The sequence below is a fragment of the Tamandua tetradactyla genome, chromosome 5, assembly GCF_023851605.1.
Source record: "Tamandua tetradactyla isolate mTamTet1 chromosome 5, mTamTet1.pri, whole genome shotgun sequence".
Lineage (NCBI taxonomy): Eukaryota > Metazoa > Chordata > Mammalia > Pilosa > Myrmecophagidae > Tamandua > Tamandua tetradactyla.
The window spans coordinates 9508325-9525101 of NC_135331.1; the positions used below are offsets into that span (position 1 = coordinate 9508325).

A 16777-nucleotide genomic window follows, 5' to 3' on the forward strand; every position below is an offset into this window, starting at 1 on the left:
TTCATTCTTTTTCCGCCTGACTATCCTGTTATTGCAGCACCATTTGTTGAATTTTTTTCGGGGGGTGGGTGAGGGAAGTATATGGGCATCTTATATATTTTCATTTTTTTATTATTATTATTTTCATCATATATATATGTATAATTTTTATATCCTTAGTGTGTGGTTTCCCATCTGGAACTGAAAGAACCATATACCTTAAATCTTATAGCAAAGGTAAGGGTTTTAGGGATGTTTTCCTAAAAATCTTTTTTTTTTTTTGCTTTTACAGAAGAGTTTTATTAGGTTACAGATTTGCAGTTCTAAGGCCATGAAAATGTCCAAATTAAGGCATCAGCAAGAGGATACCTTCACTCAAGAAAGGCCAATTGTGTCTGGGGTTTCTCTATTACATGGGGAGGCACATGGTGACTTCTGCTGGCCCTTCTCTCCTGGGTTGGTTTCAGAAAGGGCTCTCTCAGCTCTTGGGGATTCTCTGAAAACCCTTTTTTTTTTTTTTTTTTTTTTTTGCAAGGGCTGGCACCAGAAATCGAGCCCTGGTCTCTGGCATGGCAGGCAAGGATTCTGCCACTGAGCCATTGTTGCACCGCCCAGCTAAAAATCTTTTAACCAGATCTTCTGACCTGCCTCTCTTATTTCCTGATTTGCCCCCTACAGGGACCTCTTATTGGAGACATTATGTTCTAATACTTTAAGACAGGAAGGAACCTGCTAGACTTTGTCTTTCTAGACTGTAGAATAAATACACTTTAAAGGTAGGGTAATTTTTACAGCCTAAGTACAAGAAAACTTTTATTCACTAAATTTCTTTAACACATGGGTGACTGGAAAAAAGTTGTGTATCACCTGAAATTGTATTACTAATTTCTGTTTGAAGGCATATGTATCTTGTTTTGGTTGTTATATTAAAAATTTAGTATTAGATTTTATAAAATGTTTTTCAGTATGCTTATTTTTTTATTGTGATGCTCTCAGGTGTTTTTTTCTTTATATATATATATATGCCGTTTTTATGATGGCCTTTACGTTTCTTCTTATAGTATATGGGTTCAAAGCTTAAGTTATAAAACACATAAACAGAAACACAGAAAAAAACCAATTACCCATAATTTTATTGCGCAAGAAAAACTATTTCAATATTTTGGAGTATGTCCTTCCAGTCTTTTTTCTTTATACTTTTTGAATCTTTAGGTCTGACTCTATATTTCTATTTTTAAGTATTTAAAAATGTAATCTTTCCACTGGCAATATTACAGCAATCCAACATGGGGAATCAGAAGAAAGATTAAGAAATTTGAGGACCTAGATTTATTGTAGCCCCATGTGTCTGAGCCATGTGAACTTGGATAAGTCATTTAACTGCTCTCAATCTGCTTCTTCTTCTATAAATGGGGTAACAGCTGCCCAGCTTATCCACGGGATTGCTATATTGATGAAAGGGGGCCAATGTGGGATTTGGCTTTGATAAACTGTACGTCTCAAGTTAACTTCTTAAGGTGGAACTCTAAGGTTTAGCCTATATTGTACTTATTACAGGTAGACTATAAGCTAAAACAGGTGTGATGGGACCATGGAGGATGATTATTTTGTATGTGTGTGTGTGAGTGGTGGGGGTGGGGAATCAAGGAATGCTTCAGAATTAAGAATTTGCATTTGTGTTTGGCTTTGATGGAGATGTAGGGTTTCTAGGCAGAGATAGGTATGATATTCTAGGCCAGGGTGAGCAAAGACCTGAGGCATAAAAGTAGCATATTGAGATAGCACATAGCCCTCTCTTCTGTGGTTTCAGGGCATGTGATAGGGTATAAACACTGGGATAAGAGGTTTGGTGTTTAGAGAGGTTTGCCTGCCCTAGGGAAGAGTCTGTCTTACTTTTCTCTAGCATTTTATGATCACTCAGTTTTCTGCAAGTCTTTGGTCAAAAGCACTTGGTTATAGTTGTTAAGTAGGAAACCTGTTGTTTGTTCCAGTTATCTTTGCTTAAGAAATATAAATTACATATGATACAATTTACCCATTTAAAGTGTAAAATTCAGTGGTTTTTAATATATTCACAAATTTGTGTGGCCATCAGCACTGTCAATTTTAGAACACTTTTATCACCCCAGAGGCACCCGTACCCATTGGACACCTGTACCCACTCCTCATTTACTCCCAAACTCCCCCGCCATAGGCAGTCAAGCCACTAATCTTTTCTCTGTCTCTATAGATTTGCCTATTTTAGGTATTTTGTAAGAATGTAATTAACACAATATAACTGGTTTATTTTGCTTTGCATAATGTTTTCAAGGTTTCATCTATGTTGTGTAATCCATTTGTGGATATACCACCTTTTATTTATCTCTTCATCAGTTGATAGACATTTGGGTTGTTTCCACTTTTTGGCTCTTATGAATAATGCTGCTGTGACCGTTTATGTACAAGTTTTGTGTGGGTGTGCTTTCATTTCTTTTGTGTTTATGTCTAGGAGTGGAAATACTGGGTCATATGGTAACTATGTTTACCCTTTTAAGGAACTGCCAAACTATTTTCCCAAGTTGCTGTACCATTTTACAGTCCCACCAGTTATGAAAGAGGGTTCCAGTTTCTCCACATCCTCTCAAGCCACTTATTATCTGTCTTTTCTATTACAGCCATCCAACTGGGTATGAAGTGGTATTTCATTGAGGTTTTGATTTGTATTTACCTGATGTTTAGTGATGTCACAAATCTTTTCATGTACTTATTGGCCATTTGCATAGCTTCTTTGGAGATATATAACAATTATCTTTTAATTCATTATTTCATGAGACATTTATAGCACTTATAGGGTGGCGCTAACCCAGATATTGGGGATACAAAACTGAGTAAAAGAGGAACACACCTGCCCTTGGGAAACCCTAGAGCTTACAGAAAGCAGGAAAAGAGTAAGACTTCCATCCTTTGACAGCAAATCCCAGCTCTGCTGCTTTATGGAAGACCTTGTACAAATTGCTTTACCTTTTGGATTGTTTTCTCAGCTAAAAATTGGGGATAATGCCTACTTCTATAGGGTTTGTGAAGATTAAATGAATGAAACTTATTAGATATTAGATCTCTTCTTTCCTGCTTCCCTATACTTTCCTATGCTAAAGGAAGTTAGGTTTTAGCACTGCAATTTTCTTCTTTAATTTAAATCAGAAAGGGGAAAAAACCCATTTTCACTTGTATGAGAAATTAAACCCCTCTTCCTGCCATGCTTTGGAAAGATAATTTGAGTAGGAATGTCTTGCCATTATTGAAGGGCACATTTTTAATGAACAGTAGTCACTGAAAAACTTGTAATTTATGAGGAGTTAAATATTCAGGATGAAAAAGCAACTTGTGCTCCTCATATCAGAATTTATGCCTTGCCAATTTTCAGTCCCTTTTATACATTTGTCATTTATTTTCCACAGTTTAGTTGAAGGTGGGTTTTTCTTTCTAAAGTCAAATAGAAATTGCAGTGCCTGTATTGAAGGCTGCCTAGACAGGTAAACATAACCAACATCGAAGTTGAGTTTTAAGATACAAATGAAACCAATTCCTATTTTCTATTTATAGCATCTAAGGTGGTTGTACAGAAAATTTATGGACTTGAGTAAGTTTAATAGAGTTATCTCTTGAAATAGCAAGTGTTCTGCTGTATTGTAAAAATAGAAATCTGGTTATTTTTTCCTTGGATGAAAGAGCTATAGCAACTATTAAATTTGTTCATGATCAAAGTAAAAACAAGAGAGCTTTTAAAAAGAGAAAAGAGAAAAACGATAAGGAAGACATCGATTCTTCTGTGAGTCGTCTTGGTGCTCCTTTCTTGTTCAGAACAAACAGTTGGCATGTATTTTAGTATGGAAATTTCTGACTGTTTAAGGATAAGCAACAGTGTGCCTACTTTTATTGCTTTGTGAAGATTGACAAGTGGAACCAGTTTTCACTTGCCTTGAGCTGGACTCATTCATCTCATTCCATATGCTACAAATCAGAATCTTTTATATATCAGCATACTTTAGGGTTAGGAGTCTTTAATCTGAAGATAAAAGTTTAAGTTCTAGGCCATTTGTGGTAATGACCTTGCCAAGTGATTCACTTCTTAGAATCATTTTCCTCAGTGGTAAATTGTGGAAGTTGAACTAGATTGCTAAGGTCTCTTCTGATTCTAAACTATTCTGATGCTGTATTTAAGCACACGCTCCTTTTTACACATTAGTATAATTGACTGCTGTGGACTTACTGAGTTCTTCTGGGAGATAGTAACCAGGCCTGGTCATCTCAGTCCGTTTTAAAATCCTTCTCTAAGCTAGTGGTATACCTCAGAGTTACAGAGTCACAGAAATTTTGTAGAAGCTTTGTGCAAATGAGCAGAATAGCTCTAAATTATTCAGCATGCCATATTTTCATTTGCTGTTAAAATTGTTTTGTAGATGGAGGAACTTTGGGAGGCTGCTTATTTTCTGCTTATCTAAGTAGAATGAACATGACAAACCTTCAGGCAAAGTGACCTGTACAAAGACATTCGTTATTGTAGGCAGTTGCATCATGGAGCAGAGTTCCATCTTCAAAAAAAAAATTTTGTCAAATACCTCAGCTCTCTTTGCTTTGGTTGGCTTTTAGTTCTCTCCCCTTCCTTTTTTTAAAAACTGCTATAGACTTTTGAAACTCTGGAAACAAGTACAGCTTGTTTTCTGTACTATGACATACACATTTTAAGTTTAAAAATTATATAATTTTTAAGCATACCGTGTACTAATTTCACTCAGCAAACATCTGAAACTGAGTCTTTAATCACTTAAAATTCTACATCTAATTTTTTCTTTTTTATTACTTTTATTGGTATGTATTATATATTTACATACCACGTAATCATCCAAAATGTACAATCATTGGTTCACATTATCATCATATAGCTGTGCATTTATCATTACAATAGACTTTTTAAATGACAAATAACATGTATACAAAACAATAAATATCAAAGCACATCGCAACAATTAGTTATAGAACAGATTTCAGAGTTTGGTATAGGTTGCAGTTCCACAATTTTAGGTTTTAACTTCTAGTTGCTCTAAGATACTAGAGACTAAAAGAAATATTAGTATAATGATTCAGCAGTCATACTCATTTGTTAAACCCAACTTCTTTGTATAACTCCACCATCACCTTTATCTTTCTCTCACTCTTTGGACTATGCCCATTCTAATTTTTTCATGTTGAAAAAGGCTGTCAATAATATGGGATGGGGGATGGAACTACTTAATGTTCTGGAGAGGCTGGCCCCTCTGCATTTTAGGACTTACCAGTCCAGGGACCCATCTGGAGTTTGTAGGTTTCTGGAAAGTTACCCTAGTGCATGGAACCTTTGTAGAATCTTTATATAACGCCCTAGGTGTTCTTTAGGGTTGGTAGGAATGGTTTTGGTTGGGGTTTGGCAAGTTATGATACACAGCAGTGTCTAACTGAAGTGCGCATAAGAGTGGCTTCCAGAGCAGGCTCTTCACTCTGTTTGAACTCTCTCAGCCACTGATACGTTATTTGTTGCACTTCTTTTCCCCCTTTTGATCAGGATGGCATTGTTGAGCCCAGAGTACCAGGGCTGGGCTTATCCCTGGGAGTCATCTCCCTTACTATCAAGCAGACTTTAACTCCTGAATGTCATGTCTCACATAGGGGGGAGGGCAGTGGTTTCACTAGCAGAGTTGGGCTTAGAGAGAGAGGGGCCACATCTGAACAACAAAAAAGGTCCTCTGGTAGTAACTCTTGGTCATACCTATAGGTAGGCTTAGCTTCTCCGCTACATCCATAACCTTCACAAGAGCAAGCCTCAAGGTCAAGCACTTGGCCTATTGATTTCGGTGTCTCTAATGTTTGACACAGTATCAGGGGTTTCCCTGGTGATAAAGTTGAATAGTTCCATATTTTTTTCTCCCGTCCCTCAAAGGACTTTGCCAATACTGTTTGGTTATCTGCTTAATATACTCTGGGATGTATCCAGGCATTATATTAAGTTATATAGGATTAAATGTCCTCATTCTTATTTTGTGCTCCCCGAGTTTGGATTGGATTGCTCAAATGATCTATCCAGACAGATTATGTGCTACAGAAAATTTAGATTCTGGACAAAATAAAACTTTCTTCTTTTAATCTCAGAGAGTCGATGAGGTTCTAAAATATAGACAATGTCTTTCTTACCTAGCTGTGTTCTGAATTCCCTGAAACCCGACCTGATCACCTTTGTTCTTATCTCTAGATACCAGGTTATACATGTATAAAACAGCCTCTCAAAATCCAGAAATAACAATTACCACTCCATACTAAATGTGACTGCTATAAGAGCTTTTTCAATCTAGGCCCCCGTTTTCTTGTAAGTATTTTCTAAATGAGACCATACGATATTTGATCTGTTGTTTCTGGCTTCTTTTGTCTCACTAAATGTCCCACAGTTTCATTCATAATGTTGTATGCCTCACAACATCATTCCTTCTTGTAGCGGCACACTATTCGATCATATGTATACACCATCGTTTGCCAATCTACTTTTCACACAGTGCATTCTTCAGCCACCTGCATTCATTGGGCATCATGTATAATGTCCAAAGTCAACAGTCCATCAACACTCTCAATTTTAGATAATTTCATTGTTCCTAGGAGAAAGATAACCAATAAACACACCCTCAACAAATAAAAATTCTTAACCACCCCTTTAGTCTTGTCCCTCCCCCCATTACTTACCTCTGGTGTAGCTGAGGTACTGTTGATGTTTTCCTGTTAAACATAGCCTATAACATACAATAGCAGTTTTCCCCCTATACCCTGAATTTATACACTCTTTGTACAAGAGTCATAGCTTTGCAATAGTTCATACGAGAACTTTTGTATATTTGTAGTAATAATCAGTGAGACACATGGGTCTATACCTCCCCTTTTCAATCATGTTCAGCTCCAATATGGTAATATTACTTATAGACCCACTAGTGAATTGCGTTCACTTCTGTTACCTTACGGAAAAGTTCAGCCTCATTAGCTAACCATTTACCCATCTCTGGCTTTCATGTATCTCTTGGTTCCCTCTATTCTGTATTATAAGCCTCTGATTTTACCTTTACCATGGTCATACAGCATCTGTCCTTTTGTGTCTGGCTTATGTTACTCGGCATTATGCCCTCAAGGCTTATCCATATTGTCATGCGCTTCAGAATGTCATTTTGTCTTACTCCTGCATAATATTCCACCGTATGTATATACCACATTTTGTTAATCCACTCGTCTGTTGATGGGCACTTGGATTGTTTACTCTTTTGTGATTGTGAATAATGCTGCTGTGAACATTGGTGTGGTATTGCTGTGTCATAGGGGTAACTTGCTATTGTTTCCTAAGGAACTGCCAAACTGTCTTCTGTAGTGACTGTACCATTATATATTCTCACCAGAAGTGCATAAGTGTCCCAATTTCTCCACATCCTCTCCAATATTTGTAGTTCCCTGTTTGTTTAATAGCAGCCATTCTTATAGTTGTGAGATGGTATCTCACTGTAGTCTTGATCTGCATTCCCTTTATAGCTAATGAAAATGAGCATCTCTTCATGTGCATTTTAGCCATCTGTATTTGCTGTTCAGAAAAATGCCTATTCATATCTTTAGCCCATTTTATAATTGGGTTGTTGTTCTTTTGTTGTTGAGTTGTATGATTTCTTTATGTATACCAGATATCAAACCTTTACCTGATATGTGATTTCCAAATATTTTCTACCATTGACTTGGCTTCCTCTTCATCTTAAAAAAAATGTTTGAGACACAAAAGCATTTGATTTTGAGGAGTTCGCATTTATCTATTTTTTTGTTGTTGTTGTTTGTGCTTTGAGTGTAAAGTTTAGGAAGCTACCTTCTATTACTAGGGCTTGAATATGTTTCCCTACATTTTCTTCTAGGAGCTTTATAGTACTGGTTCTTATGTTTAGGTGTTTGATCCACTCTGAGTTAATTTTTATATGGGGTATAAGGTAAGGGTCCTCTTTCATTCTTTTGGCTGTTAATATCCAGTTCTCCCATGCCCATTTATTGAAAAGACTATTTTGTCCCAGTTCAGTGGATTTGGGTGCCTTGTTGAAGATCAGTTGGCTACAGATGTGGTGGTCCTATTTCTGTGCTCTCGATTTGATTCCATTGGTCAATACTTCTGTCTTTGTGCCAGTACCATATTGTTTTGATCACTGTGGCTTTATAATAAATTTTAAAACCAGGAAGTGTTAATCCTACTTCATTCTTTCATAGAATGCTTTTGGCTAATGGGGGTCTCTTTCCCTTCTATATGAATTTGGTAACTAGCTTTTCCAAGTCTTCAAAGTAAGTTGTTGGAATTGTGATTGATACTGCATTAAATCTGTAGATCAGTTTGGGTAGAATTGACATCTTAACTACATTTAACCTTTCTATCCATGAGCAGGGAATGTCTTTCTACCTATTTAGGTCTTCTTTGATTTCTTTTAGCAGTGTTATGTAGTTTTTTGTGTACAAGTCCTTTACATCCCTAGTTAAGTTCATTCCTTGATTCCTTTAGTTGCCTTTTTTTTTTTTGGTGGGGGTAGGGGTATATGATCTTGGAATCAAACCCAGGTCCCCCACATGGAATTAGTTGCTATTTTGAATGAAATTTTTTTCCTTAATTGACTCCTCAGTTAGGTCATTGCTTGTGTACAGAAATATTATTGATTCTTGCACATTAATTTTCTATCCCACCACCTTGCTGAATTTGTTTATTAGCTCAAATAACTTTGTTTTAGATTTCTCAGAATTTCCCAAGTATAGTATCCTGTCATCTGCAAATAATGAGTTTTAGTTCTTCCTTTCCAATTTGGATGCCTTTTATTTCTTTTTTTCCTGCCTGATTGATTGCTCTAGCTAGAACTTCTAGTACAATGTTGAATAATAATAGTGACAGAGGGCATCCTTGTCTTGTTCCCAGCCTTAGCAGGAAAGCTTTTAGTTTCTCTCCATTGAGTAGGACGCCCTATGGGTTTGTTATATATGCCCTTTAACATATTGAAGTAAGTTATCTTTGATTCCTAGTTACCTTTGAAGTGTTTACAAAAGAAAACAATGTTGTCAAGTGATTTTTCAGTGTCAATCAAGATGATCATGTGATTTTTCCCTTTTGATTTGTTAATGTGCTCTGTTACATTAATTCATTTTCTTGTATTGAACCATCCTTGCATTCCTGGTATAAACCCCACTTGGTCATAGTGTATAATTATTTTAATGTGCTGTTGGATTTGATTTGCTAGTATTTGTTGAGAATTTTGTCTCTATGTTCGTTAGGGAAATTGGCCTGTAGTTTTCCTTTCTTATGTATTTTTACCCAGTTTTGGTATTTTAGTATGTTAGCTTCATAAAATGAGTTAGGTAATGTTCTTTTTTCCTCAATATTTTGAAAAGTTTGAGCAGGATTGGTGTTAGTTCTTTTTTGAATGTTTGATAAAATTCTACATCTGATTTTGATGGGAAGATATTGTAAAACTTTCTACTTACTTATATATCTTATTGTATGATATTCTCAATACTTAACATTGATAGATTGATTTTATCAGTTGCTTTTTAAGTCTTTCCCAAGGTGATGATAACAGACATCATAAGATTTTTTTAAAGATTTTAATTTTTTTATAAGATTAAAAATAAATTTTTTAAATTAATTTTTTAAAAATATAACAAAAACATTCTTAACATATGATCATTCCGTTCTACATATATAATCAGTAATTCACAATTTCATACATAGTGGCATACTCATCATCCTAATCATTTCTTAGAACATTTGCATCAATTCAGAAAAAGAAATAAAAAGGCAACAGAAAAAAATTCATACATACCATACCCTTTACCCATCCCTTTCATTGATCACTAGCATTTCAATCTACTGAATTTATTTTAACATTTGTTCCCCCTATTATTTATTTTTATTCTGTATGTTTTACTCATCTGTTGATAAGGTAAAAAAGATAAAAGGAGCCTCAGACACGAGGTTTTCATAATCACACAGTCACATTGTGAAATCTATATCATTATACACTCATCTTCAAGAAACATGGCTTTTGGAACGCAGCTCCATATTTACAGGCAGTGCCTTCCAGCCTCTCCATTACATCTTGACTAACAAGGTGATAACTATTTAATGTGTAAGAATAACCTCCAGGATGACCTCTCGACTCTGTTTGGAATCTCTTAGCCATTGACACTTTATTTTGTCTCATTTCTCCCTACCCCCTTTTGGTTGAGAAGGTTTTCTCAATCCCTTGATGCTGAGTCTCAGCTCATTCCAGGATTTCTGTCCCACATTACCAGGAAGGTCCACACCCCTGGGAGTCATGTCCCACATAGACAAGGGGGAAGGTGGTGAGTTTGCTTGTTATGTTGGCTGGAGAGAGAGGCTGCATCTGAGAAACAAAGAGGTTCTCTTGGGGATGACTCTTAGGCCTAATTTCAAGTAGGCTTGACCTATATGATAGGATTTTTAATGGAGCTATTCAGGAATTGGAGATGTTATTGATGTTTATTCTTGTCAATGGAATGAAAAAAAGATAATCTGCATGACTTTAATATTCAGTAAATATCTGTTGAGTAATATACCATATGGAAGGCCCACTGGTGGGAATTTAACAAAAAGGCTCCCTTGTTGCAAGTGAAGACAGTGAGGGCATTGTTTTTGAAGAATAGCTCTAAGTGCTCTTATTTTGGCATATAACTCTTTGGTATTAGTGAAAGTAAATCCTGTAAAAACAAGGTAATTTGTTCTAAGAAGAAATTTGACAGAAATGTAGATCTGTCTGAAAGTATTGATAAGTGGCACCGTAGTTAAGTTGGTGTATTTTGCATTTTAATTCTACCTGTCTTCCACATCTCCTTTTCCCCATCATTTATTTACCTTACTTTATTGGAACATGCTTTACATGTTTGTAGCATGCTTTATAATGATTGTTGAAATGTATAACTTAACACTACACAATTATATTATACCAGCCCAGTCTTCAGCTTGTGGATTTATCAAAAGCAGTACAAAAGTAACTTGAACTGGCTGTGAGAGCGGCATCAGGCAACTTTCAGTCCTTATCAGGTGCAGTTTTCTTTAGCCATGTGGTGCTTGGAGAAGGTTGGTGATCTTCAAGGTAGACTAGATGCTGCTTTTTACAGTTCATATGAAAAACTGAATAATGAGCAGTGATTTTCTTAAATTCATTTTGAGCTTAGTATAAAGTCTTAAGTTTTTGTTTGAAGTCTTAGACTTCTGCTACTATATACTTAGAACTTTTAGGCATTGTACTATATCTTAATAATTAATGGTGTTCTGTGAAGAACACTATGTCCAGATGCTCTGGCCTCTTGAATAAATTTGGGAACCACTGCTTCATCCTTTAGACATATACCTTGGAGGGTGAATCCACCTCTCTGGAAGGTGGAGTCTCCCTGCTTTAATTAGAAAACTGTGCTCTTCCACTTAATTGCATGTGTTTATTTTTGACAGTTTGTATGATCTATTTTCTTGGTTAATTTTTTTTCATTCTTCCTAACTCTTATAATACTCTGTTGAAGATGGTTGAATGAAGAAATAGAGGGGACAATTTGAAATCCTGCCCTTCTCTCTCTGTCATAAAAGGCATCAGATTTAGTAGACTACCATTTCATGCTTAAGATTATGTTCTGTTGTCCTTTAAATCAACCACTTAATTGCTACCGAAACCAAATGATTCCAGTCTTCTACTTTATCTTCTCTACAGTTTATCTCAATTGCACTGATTTGAAGCAGTGGCTCTTTTGTTGCCTGTGCCCTAAGCTGGGTTTGGTGATATCACACACATTTTCCCTTATATACAAGTGGCAAGATTCTGGGAGGCCAGAACAAAGGATGACCTTTGGTCATTTTGTGTCATTCCTTATCAGCTAATAGTGACTGACCCCATTCGTGCTTCCAAACCCAGTACCTTGGGTTAGATGCCTCTATTCTGCTGTTGTTAAACGTGAATAGGGAATATGCTCCACGTTGAGAAAATGTTAAAACATGGGACACTGAAACAGTTATGCTTTTTCTTCCCTGGGTCTTACATTTTAAATTATAGCTACTTGACAGTTTCAAATCAAAGGCAACTTTACTAGAGTTTAGGAGAAAAGTACCAGATTAGTAAAAAAACAGATAACTACCGTGTAGGCATAGCTTAACTTTTTTTTTCTCCTACAGTTTTTCCCTCCAGTCTCCAAGCCTATCTTTCCCTCATTCTTATCAAGCCATTCCTTAATTCTTTATTGGTTTCCTGCAATCAGAAAGAAAGAAAAAGCTAAGCATGATGTTATTTCAGTAGAATAATGTTCACTTCCCTCTTTGTACTTGTAATGCTGCCTCCTGCACTTTGGCCTGGAATCTGCCTGTCACTAACTCTCAGGTTTCTTTTCTGCGTCTTGGAACACACTAAATTTTTCATTCATGACTCAGTCTCTGTACTTTGCTTTGGGTTTTGTGTGGATGTGTTTAGGCTTTTATGGTTGAGCTGTTTATTGGACTGGGTAGTGCCTTGTGTCACAAGCAGACTTCTTTATACATAATGTAACCCCTGTTAAATAGATACTTCAGAGTTCTTTAACAAAGTGCTGTGCTTTCCTTTTATTATCCTAAGAACAATTAAGTTATTCACAATTTTTTATTCAAAAGAGTTTAGATTTTTCTGTCCTTTTCCTCACATGTTTACTGTAATGAAGAAGAAAAGATGAATGTTGCATACTCAGGGGGTTAGGTACATCTGATTGATAGCTTCAGTATACATGCTGTTATTAGTCAGGGTTCTCAAGGGAAACAGAGCCAACATGAGATATCTCTAAATATGAGATTTTATAAAAGTGTTTCACTTTTATAAAAAGTGATGCAGAAATCCAAATTCCATAGGGCAACCTGAAAACTGGAACTCTGATGAAGGTTTTTTTTTTTAATTAGAAAATTTTTTTTAAATACCAAAAAAAACCCACCAAACAAACGCAACATTCTGACTTTTGATCATTCTGTTCTACATATATAATCAGTAATTCACAATATCATCACATAGTTGCATGTTCATCTGATGAAGGTTTTGATGACTTCTCCAGGGGAGGCTGGCTGGCTGAAGTAGAGATGAAAGTTCTCTCTCTGACTACTGAAGTCCTCACCTCTCCCTTAAAAAATCTTCAACTTATTGGATTAAATCCAGCAAGATACTCTCATTGCAGAAGATACTCCCATTAGTTAATCTTAGATGTAATCAGCCATAGATGTAATCAACTGACTAATGATTTAAGTCCATGAAGTGTCCTTGCATTAATGGTTAGGCTAGTGATTGCTTGGCCAGACAACTGGGCACTGTCAACTGGCCAAGTTGACACATGAACCTGACCATCACAGATGCCAAAGGAGAGCTTTTAGTATTCTGCCTTAAACATATATATATGCTAGACCTCCACTGTCCAATACAGGGTGAGCACTAGAAATGTAGCTAGTCTGAATTTAGATGTGCTGTGAACATGAACTAAACAATGGATTTCAGAGACTTAGAATGAAAAAAATGTAAAATACCTTATTACTATTTTTTATATGATTACATTTTGGAATTATTAATATTTTGGAAATAATTGGCTTAAAATATTTTATTAAGATTAATTTCACTTGTTTCATTTTTTTAATCATTGTAAAACCTGTGTTTGTACAGTAAGTTCCATAAACCAATTTAAAATTGAGGCAACAAAGAAAAAAATCTACAAATTCAGATAGCAAAGTTCTTAAATTCTAAATATTAAATACTAACTTAGATACTATTTGATCAGCTGTCAAAACTGAATGTTTGCAAAATATCAAGTAGAAAGTTCTTACAAATATCTGCATTCACTTGTTTCTTTTTATTTTTTAAAATACGGTTACTAGAAAATTCAAAATTATACATTTGTCTCGCATTATATTTCTGTCAGTGTTCCCTAAAAAGTATATAGTAGTGTCTACATATCTAATGATCTAATTTGAGACTTACAGCTCTTTCACACCACTCATTGGTGGTAGTAATTGAATAGTTAGCCAATAACCGCATTGGCCTAAGTTTTAAAAGAGGCTCCAGGTTTGGGAAGCCCTCTAACATTGTCCTCTTCACCAAGAAGAGGGTGAGCAGCTATGGTGACGTTGTTTGAAAATCATCTTTTGGGTTCTTGTTTTGATGCTGAGTCAATTCAGCAAGCTTTTTTTGAACGCTTATGGTGTACCAAATACTTTTTAGGTCCTTTGGATGCAAAGACCAGTCACATCTCATCCCTGATCATGAGGAACTTAGTCATAGCAAGATGTACAAACAAGACAAGATTCATCACTCAGCAATAGAAGACTGCACAGTACTAGAGTCCAGAGAAGGGAGAAGGGGGGCAGAAAGAATAGTCAGAAAAGGAGGAGGTGATGTGTCTGCTTTTATTCTTTTAGAGTCGCTTCTCGTATCCCATGGAAGCCCTTGTGTATGGAAATGTGTTGTATGTAGCAGCAGCGTATGGGGCTTGGGTATATAAACTGCTTGCTCACGGGAGTCAAGGCATGACTGAGTTCCCCGCAAGGACCTAAGCTCATTCTAGCTAGGATATTTTCAGCATCCTAGTTGGATAGGCAGCTAGGCAGGTGTTCTGAGTGTTTGCTGTGAAGTTGAAGTACTTAACCTGCCCTGTTGTACTTAGAAGTTGAAGAAAATATGTCATTGCCATTTGGTTTTATTTGGACCAGTCTTTTCTGTGTATTTAAGAATGCCGGTGTAAATGAAACTGAAAGAGGAAGAAAAAAAAATCAAGTAATTTACCTTTCTTTAGTGGAAATCCAAGTCAATCTGGAAAATTACCAGGATATTGTGTAAGTGTTTTCAGTGGCTGGAGCAGACCGGAGCTCAGGTTACACGGTGCCTGCTGTGTTGGGGGTGGGAGACAGCAAATGGCACAGCATACAACAGATCCTTACGTAACCATGACTTCAGGGGACAGAATTAAGCTGTGAATGAATCTCGCAAACCCAGGAATAGGATTTTTAGAACACCCAGTGATTTTTTTTTTTCAAGCTTGACTTGAAAGTCAGCTTCAGAGACAGCTTACTCTAAAGCTAGACATTCCACGACTCTTGGAACTCTTTTTTTTTTTCCCCCTTCTGTTTTTAAGTTCATAGACATAAAATATTCAGACTTGGAACGGTCCTCACAAGTCTCAGAGTGCAGCTTTCTACAGGTAAGTCACTTCACCTCTCTGGTGCTGAATTTCCTCAAGGTCCCCCAGCAGGGCTAGCAGTCCGTTTACCATACAGCTTGCTTTCTGGAGATTTACTGTTAAACTCCTCCTGGCAGTTTAAATTCACCACACATTCCTCGACTCCTTGGCCTCCCATCAGAATACCCAGATTTCATAAATAGAGGAGTAGTTTTTTGCTGATGGGGGGGGAACATTACAGACGAACTAAGGTAAAGTGTAGATGCCTGATTTACCTCAGGCAATACACTGCCATGCTGGAGTGTGCCAGGAAACACTTGTTAGAAGCTGATCTTATCAGATTTGGGTTCTTTCTCCGCTAATGGCCGGGTTCTCTTTGGCAGAGTTGGAACCTCAATCCCTTTCCTTTCACTTTTGAAACCTTGCCCTTTCAGTGATAGCATTTCAATTTGAACTCTAAAACAGAACCACAGAAGGATGGAATTAGAAGCAAATCTTATTTAAGCAGTATCCTCAGGCTATAAATGAAGATACTGAGGTCTTGGAAGGGGTTAAATAAGTTGTTGAGGATCATCCAGTTGGGATAGAATCCAAGCATCTTGTTTTCCAGTCTAGCCCTCTTTCCATACTTTAATTTTTAAGCTACACCATTTTTTTTTAGTAATTTTTTTATTAGACAAGTTGTAGGTTTATAGAAAAATCATGCTGGAAAGACAGGGTTCCCATCTTTTCCTCCTCCTGTTAACTTTTTTTTTTTTTTTTTTAACATGAGTGCCACATAAGTGGCAGACAACGGGAAGTGAACCTGGGTCTCCTGTGTGGCAGGCGAGAACTCTGCCACTGACCCACTGTTGCCTGCCCTCCTGTTAACATTTTGCATTAGTATGGTACCTTTGTTACACTTGATAAAAGAATATTGTATGTACTATTAGGGTTCACTGTGTTGTACAGTTGTATGCTTTTTAAAAATATTTTATTCTAATAACATAAATACAATCTAAAATTTTCCCTTTTAACCACATTCAAATATTTAATTCCATGCCATTAATTATATTCTGCTACCATTATCATCAAAACTTTTCCATTACTCCAAACAGAAATTCTGTAGCAATTAAGTATTAATTCCCCATACCCTTTTCACACTCCTCCCTTGGTAACATGTATTCTGTTTACTGATTCTTTGAATTTATTCTGCTTATTTCATATTGGTGAGATCTTGCAATTTTTGTCCTTTTGTGTCTGACTTATTTCACTCAACATGATGTCTTCAAAGTTCATCCATGTTGTCGCATGTATCAGAGCTTCATTCCTTATTACAGCTGAATAATATTCTATTGTATGTATAGATCACATTTTGTTTATCCATTTATCTGTTGATGACACAGGTTGCTTCCATCTTTTGCCAATTGTGAATAATGCTACTACGAACATCAGTGTGCAAATACTGTTCAAATCCCTGCTTTCAATTATTTTGGGTAGGATTGCCTAGATTAAATTTCTAGGAGGCAATACTGAGTCAAGGTGTTTGACATGGAACTTGCACACTTGAAACTCATGTATT

The 16777-nt window shown here is 36.3% G+C and overlaps 2 protein-coding genes across 4 annotated transcripts in view; one reads left to right on the forward strand and one right to left on the reverse strand.

The window, feature by feature from the left end:
• KNTC1 (kinetochore associated 1) overlaps positions 1-16777 on the reverse strand; it is a 172055-nt gene that overhangs the window by 155029 nt on the left and 249 nt on the right. Inside the window, exons 2-3 of one of the 2 annotated variants that reach the window (XM_077159713.1) lie at positions 15492-15672; positions 14823-14925 (exon numbers count right to left, since the gene is read on the reverse strand). The gene's annotated coding sequence lies outside the window, so the exon portion shown is untranslated. The remainder of the gene's footprint in view (positions 1-14822; positions 14926-15491; positions 15673-16777) is intronic. The other variant, XM_077159714.1, reaches the window with a different exon arrangement.
• The window catches only part of ZCCHC8 (zinc finger CCHC-type containing 8), a 91819-nt gene that overhangs the window by 58368 nt on the left and 16674 nt on the right, over positions 1-16777 (forward strand). The window lies entirely within an intron of this gene.